This window comes from Suricata suricatta, chromosome 15 (genome assembly GCF_006229205.1).
Source record: "Suricata suricatta isolate VVHF042 chromosome 15, meerkat_22Aug2017_6uvM2_HiC, whole genome shotgun sequence".
NCBI classification, from domain to species: domain Eukaryota; kingdom Metazoa; phylum Chordata; class Mammalia; order Carnivora; family Herpestidae; genus Suricata; species Suricata suricatta.
In genome coordinates, this window is record NC_043714.1 from 35,741,829 (window position 1) to 35,748,443 (window position 6,615).

The following is a 6,615-nucleotide window of genomic DNA, read 5'->3' on the forward strand; positions in this document are numbered from 1 at the left end:
GCCGGCCGAGTGCCTCCGGCGTCAGAGCTGCCGGCCGGCCCCGACGGCGCGGGCCGCTCTCCCCGCCGCCGCCGCCGAGTCCTGCTAGGATTCGAGCGGTCAGAAACGGTTACTCTAATCTGACTGCCGTCCCCAAAGACCAAGAATGGTTGAAGCCCCTCCATCCGAATCCTTTCTTTTCTGCCCACCCCTTTATTCTTTCCTTTCACTCTCCCCCCTGGGTGCTGGCAGCAGGCAGGGGCGGGGGGTGGACCGGGTGGTTCGGCGGGCCCGGGCGCTAGCTGGCACTTGGGGGGGCCGTGCTGAGTACTGTACCCGAGGAGCAGACTTAGGCCGGGAGCGCGTACCTGCCTCTTAGGGTGTCAGCGGTTTTCAGAGCTGTGCCCCTGGTGCGGTGCGTTTGGGCCAAGGAAAGAACGCCGGAAAGGAGGGGAGCAAGTGCAAAAGGAAACGTGTCTAGTGCGGGGCAGCTGGAGTTGGGGAACGGATAGTGAGGAAGTGAAACAGGAGAAGTGGACCTGAATTAGGTCTTAAATCTTTCGTAGTTCGCCTTTTTGAATATTTTTGGAAGATGATTCGGACAGCTGTATGGAGGAGGGCAGATTTTGAGGGCAGGGGGATACAACAGTATTAAATAGACCACGAGAAGGCTTCCTTGGAGGCATTTGCAGTAACTCCAGTAAGAAATTATGTCACAGACGCAGTGAAGATCTGAGAGATGCGTTGCTGAAGTGAAATCAATGTTTAGTGACGGTTTAGATGGAGGGATGAACACGGGAATCTAGGTAACTTGAATTTCTGACTTGCGCAAATAAGTGAGTAGGTGGTGGTAACATAAGGGAGGGAATGCCAGAGGCTGAACAGCTTTGGGGAGGGAAATGATCAAATCAGAGTGGGACTCCTCAATATATTATAACGGGGCATTTAAGTTGAGGTATCCAAACAGCTATTTTATAAATATAGAAAATATATACCCATACATACATATGCCTGGATCCACACACACACACGTGCATCATAGGCATTTAATGGACAAAATGGAACATTAGGAACGTGATGCTGATTGAAAACTATGCATTCTGGAAGAAGTATTTAGAGAACTCAAAAGACAAGAAACATTCAAAGGAGGTTGTGTAAAGGCAAAAAGAAAGCTTGTCTAGAATAGGGTGACTAAAGGAGAAATGCCTCTCTGGAAAGGAATCATCTATGTACATGTTAAAGCTGATGTAGACTAGGGAAAAAGTGCCTAGGTAAGCAGAATTTAGATATGAGTGCCCTGGGGCAAGAAAAAGTTTGGCAAAATTCAGAAACTAATATGAAATCAGTATGGCTGGACCAGAGAAAAAGCAAGAAAATATGAGTTTGGAGAGCTGGGAAAAGCCAAAATCATACAAAGTCTCCAGTAGGGAGGTTTAATTTTATTATAAGAGCAATGGGAACCACTGAAGGGTTCCTGGGAGGCAGTAATGTGATAGGATTTACCATTTTAAAATGTGTGGTTTCAGAAGCACTTTCATGCAAAGTTAAGTTTTTGCTACTTAAATGTTTTATTTTTTGAGAGAGAGAGAAAGAGCAGGAGCTCTAGAAGGAGAGGGGTACAGAAAGGGGACACCTGATCCAACGCAGGTTCCACGCTGACAGGCTGAAGCAGCGAGCCTGATTTGTGTCTCAAACCCACAAACTGAGATCATGACCTGAGCGAAGTCTGACACTCAACTGACTGAGCCACCCAGGCTCCCCCAAATTATTGCTATTTAGATGTAGAAATAGCTTCCAGGGACACACTTACCCCAACTGAGACAACTCACCTGGCATCAGAATCTAAAAAGTGCAGGGTCAGTGGCAGGAAACCACACGAGTCTGTGGACAATGGAGTTAAATCTTGCCATCCCCCATATGTAGAAAATTATAAGTGTAGGGTTCAGTTCCGATCAATAGTCAAAACAGAAGTTTTCTTCTTCAAGCATATATTTAACAATATAACATACATTTATACATCGTACAATAAAACAGTTGGTATATATTACTATATGAAATCAATAGAAATTATTGTGACAAAAAAGTGAACCAGAAGAAAAAAAAATTTTAGATCAAACCAAAACCAGTAATCCATTGAGAAGAAGAGATACTTTTGTTGTTTTTTAGAGATGGCGCGAGAGGGGGGGAAAGGGTCAAAAAGAGAGAGGAATCAATCCCAAAGCAGACTCTAAGTGCAGAGCCCCATGCAGGGCTCAATCCCATGATCCTGGGATCATGACCTGAGATGAAATTAAAACACACTCAACGCACTGAGTCACCCAAGTGCCCTGAGATACATTTAAAATAGAAGTAATAGACTAAATTTATTTTGGTAATTGAAGGAGAGTGATCCACCTAAATACATGGAAACTTAAAAAAAATTTCTTTTTGATTTGGCAAGAGATACCAGCATCTAAAAAGATAATCTAGCTGTTACAACAACAGTTTGGCAACAGATTAATGAGTAATTTCAGGAATATTTAAGATTAATCACACTGATCAAGAAAAGCTTGAAATACTCTGAAATCATTGAGCTCACATAAGGAACTCAACAGATTTCCTCAAAATTAGCACTACTAAAAACTGCTATGTTGTTACTAAATAAGTTGAAATCAACTTCTCTGAATTTTCAATAAAAAATAAATTTTGATCAACTATGCAGAAGAAATGACCAAACTATTTACTCTCACAAAGAAAATGTGTTACAAAAGTGTTGCCAAATGAAGAGGCAATCAAAATACATAAAACTGAATGGCCTGGGTGGTTCAATCCATTGAGCGTCCAGATCTCACAGTTTGTAGGATAGAGCCTAGACGTTGGGCCTGCTTAGGATTCTCTCTCCTAACTTAACAGAGGACCATGGGGGAGGGGAAGGGGAAAAATGGTTGGGGAGAGGGCGGGAGGCAAATCATGAAGAGACTCTTGAATACTGAGAACAAACAGGACTGATGGGGGAGGGGGAGAGTAGAAGGGAGGTGATGGGCATGGAGGAGGGCACTTGTGGGGTGAGCACTGGGTGTTATGGAAAAAAGAATTTCAAAAAGCCTTTTTTCATAAAGCATGATTCTCAATGCTCAAACATGTAAAAGTCAGGAAAAAAAAAACCCATAAAATTAAAAAAGAATTCTCTCTTTACCCCTCAACTGTGCTCACTTGCTCTCAATCTATCAAAATAAACTTTTAAAAAAGACATAGAAGTTAAAAATATAGGTTAAATATAGAGGTGATTCAGGCAGTTAAATATTTTCAAGGATTTTTTTTAATGCCTGGTATTGGTCAATCAGCTTTTTAAAATTTGTAACTGGTTGTCATTGCATTGTTTCTCTCATTCTAAGTAAACATTTACTTTGGTTTTAAAAAAGGGTTGGGGACTGGATTGAGGAAAAGCAAGAGTGGAAACAGAAATACCAATTAGAAAGATAATAGTTCACAAACATTTTTTATTAATTGTAGAGGTTTTTGTTAGCATTATATTTCATATCTTATTTGACTTTACCTTCACAGTACCTTCCTTTTAGTTAATAAAACCCTATATGAACACAAATAACACACACAAACTGGTTACCTGCTCTCATGAAATGTACTGTCTAGGTCGCAGATTCACACAATTCCCATTCAGTAAGCTAATTGTTAATAAAGGCACTCCCAGCGCGTGTATGTGCCAGCGTGGTGCTACTGAAAGCCTAGGGAGTTGGGAAGAAGTGAAAAGGGCAGCAATTACCGAGTTTTTACCAAATGATCTTCTACTAGCCTCCTGCTAGTAGTCTGCCTCTCACTCACTTATTGCACAAACATTTACAAAGCATTTTATGGATACATATACACACAGAGACGCACACACACATAAGCATTACAGCAATACATTAAAAACCATAGAGACTTGGTTCTATCTAGCTCACCTCAGGAAAAAAAAAATTTTGAAGACCTATGTCTTGTTAGGTGCCAGGCAGTGAGGATACAAAGTGAAATGACTTAGTATAACTGAAGAACAGTAAGCAAGAAGAGAATGATAGTTTTAAGAGTACATATAAACTAATAAGTAAAATATAGAGGGTGGTATATGTAGTATTTAGAAGTATATACTTAGAAGTTGTACAAGGAAAGAAATAATTCTATATGGGGATAACAGGAAAAAGAGGGACCATGGAAGAGTTCCTAGAGGAGGTAATGCTTGAGCAGGATTTCCAAGGATGAAAAGGAGTTTACCAACTCAGGGATATTCCTTGTAAATAGAAGGACATGTCCAAAGGTATACAGAAATGAAACAACAGTGAATAAAAAAAAAATACTAGTCATTCAGTACTGCAGAAACACAAAATACGAGGTATGAGTTCAGTATTAGGCTACAGAAGTATGGTCTTTGAAAGACTTTAGATATAAGACTGTAAGTGCGTTCACAAAAGAATCACCTAGGTAACTGTTTAAAATGGACCAAGAAGAGGAGCAGGTAGCAGGCAAAGCAAGAACAGCAGCAAAGCGATCAATTCATAGACTTTTATGGTCCCCTGGGCAATGTTGATGACAGTCACAAGAAAGTTTGGTGAGGGCACACGAAGAAAGAAGTGCATTTAAGAGAACAAAGGAGACCTGATGGACTGAAAAGGGTGCGAGAATGAGAAATGAAAATGGTCATCCCAGTTATTGATGTGGGCAGCTAGATGGATAGAAATAATGAAAAGATACTGTGAGTTTTCTGAGGAGGTAAGAGGGAATGGGATGGATCTACCGAATAGGTAGAAGGTGGAGGCAAAGAAAAGAACAGGTGAAATAAATCATCTGCTATCAGAGGAAGGGGGTCTACTGTGGAAAGTCTGATAAGAGGCTATAGGACTTTGAAGTTTCCAAATAGTATCTGTGGGAAATTTACATAGACAGCCAGAGACAGGTGCACAATGCTGAGGAGCAACTGAAGGTGAAAACTAAGAATTTGTAGTGGTGGTATTCTGTGTGGCTGTGGGATTCACTGGTAAACAAAGAGGAGACAATACAGTGGAAGAATAACTAAGAAACTGGAAGTGTTGAAAGTGGTGTTCTTGAATAGCAGCACAGAGTGGGAATTTTATTAGAAGAGGTATACATTCAGAGAGTGAACTTCTGAGTGTAAGAATTAAGAGATAGAGTGGTTCTAAGTATGAGCACACCATACAGCTAGAGGTGAATAGCAGAAGTGGAATAGAGGTAAAGGTCATTAGACTTGAGAGACTGAGTCCAGACCAGAGTGTTAGTCCATTCACATTGATACTTTGATCAAGGGCATATGGTAGAAATGAAAACCAGGTACTGAAGTCTACATTGATTATGGGGGAGTGAAAGGAGACTTGTAGACGGCAGATGGTAGGTAGAGAGGAGCTTTTAAAGGAAGGAGTAAGGCAGGTGTTTAGGAAAAAGCCAGGAAAGAATAAAGCATTGTATAAGCTAAGGAATTCTCTACACATTGCCAAGCTTACTCTTCCTAAAACCTTAAAAAACAAAAAATATAACACATTTTCTCCACAATTACTTAAATGTCCAATATCTCAAGCCAAAGGTATATCTGACGTAGAAATATCAGGCACTGCCACAAGGTTTTTCAGAAAAATTTATTTGAACCTTGGGAACTTTTAGTAGCCAACCATTAATACCGACACATATGCATAGCCACTCAAGTATTTTAAAAATCAGTTGAGAGAAATGTGCGTAATCACTTCCTATATTTAGCAAGTTACCTTAGATGAACTTAGTTACAGTAAAAACTGAAAAGACTGCCTCTATGGTAGATCGAAGATTGTCACTTGTCAAATTACAAACCATACTCATTTCCTAGATCTGCAGCTTTATCTTAGTCTGACCTTAGTCTGTGGGCCAGTCCCAAAAGAATATAGGTTTTTTATTTTTCTGCTTTTCACATAGCATTCCACCTCAAGTCAAACATATGTGTATTTATCAAAATATAGAGAACCTTAGCAATTATGTATATTTGTAATGAAGCATGTAAAATGGATTTTAAAAATTAAAAACCTTTACAAATCCTTTTTTAGCATCTTCTGCAATTTAACAATCATTTTAATATTGCTATCAATATTAAAGAAGTTACATTAGAGTTCATTGTATGTCAATTTCCTCATATTTAGTAAAATATTCCTAGCTAGTCTTCTTACGATTTTATATTATGAATAAAATAATTACATGTAATAATTTGTTACATAAAATGCTCTTAAAGTTGGATATAATATCAAATTCATAAAAATATTTTTAAACAAAAGTATTCTATTCTTTGTGAAATAAATACTGAGGGCAAACATTTTTCAATTTTTCTTTCCACAAATGAGTTACAGACAATGAACAGTAGGAAGCACAAAATTCAAAAGTTATTCTCTACAAAGCAAAGCACAATGAAATCTCATGCCATAGTGGAAAGCAGATAAATCCTGGAGGCAGATGGACTGATTCCAGCAGATGCCATCACATACAAGCTGAATGACCTTTACTTAGGCACTCTGAGCTTCTTCAGTGGCAGAGTCATGGTAACCGACACGGAGGTTTAGTATTAACGCATATATAAGGCAGATCATAAACACTAGGGGTTTTTCCTTCGGTGCTTATTTTATATATCGATAG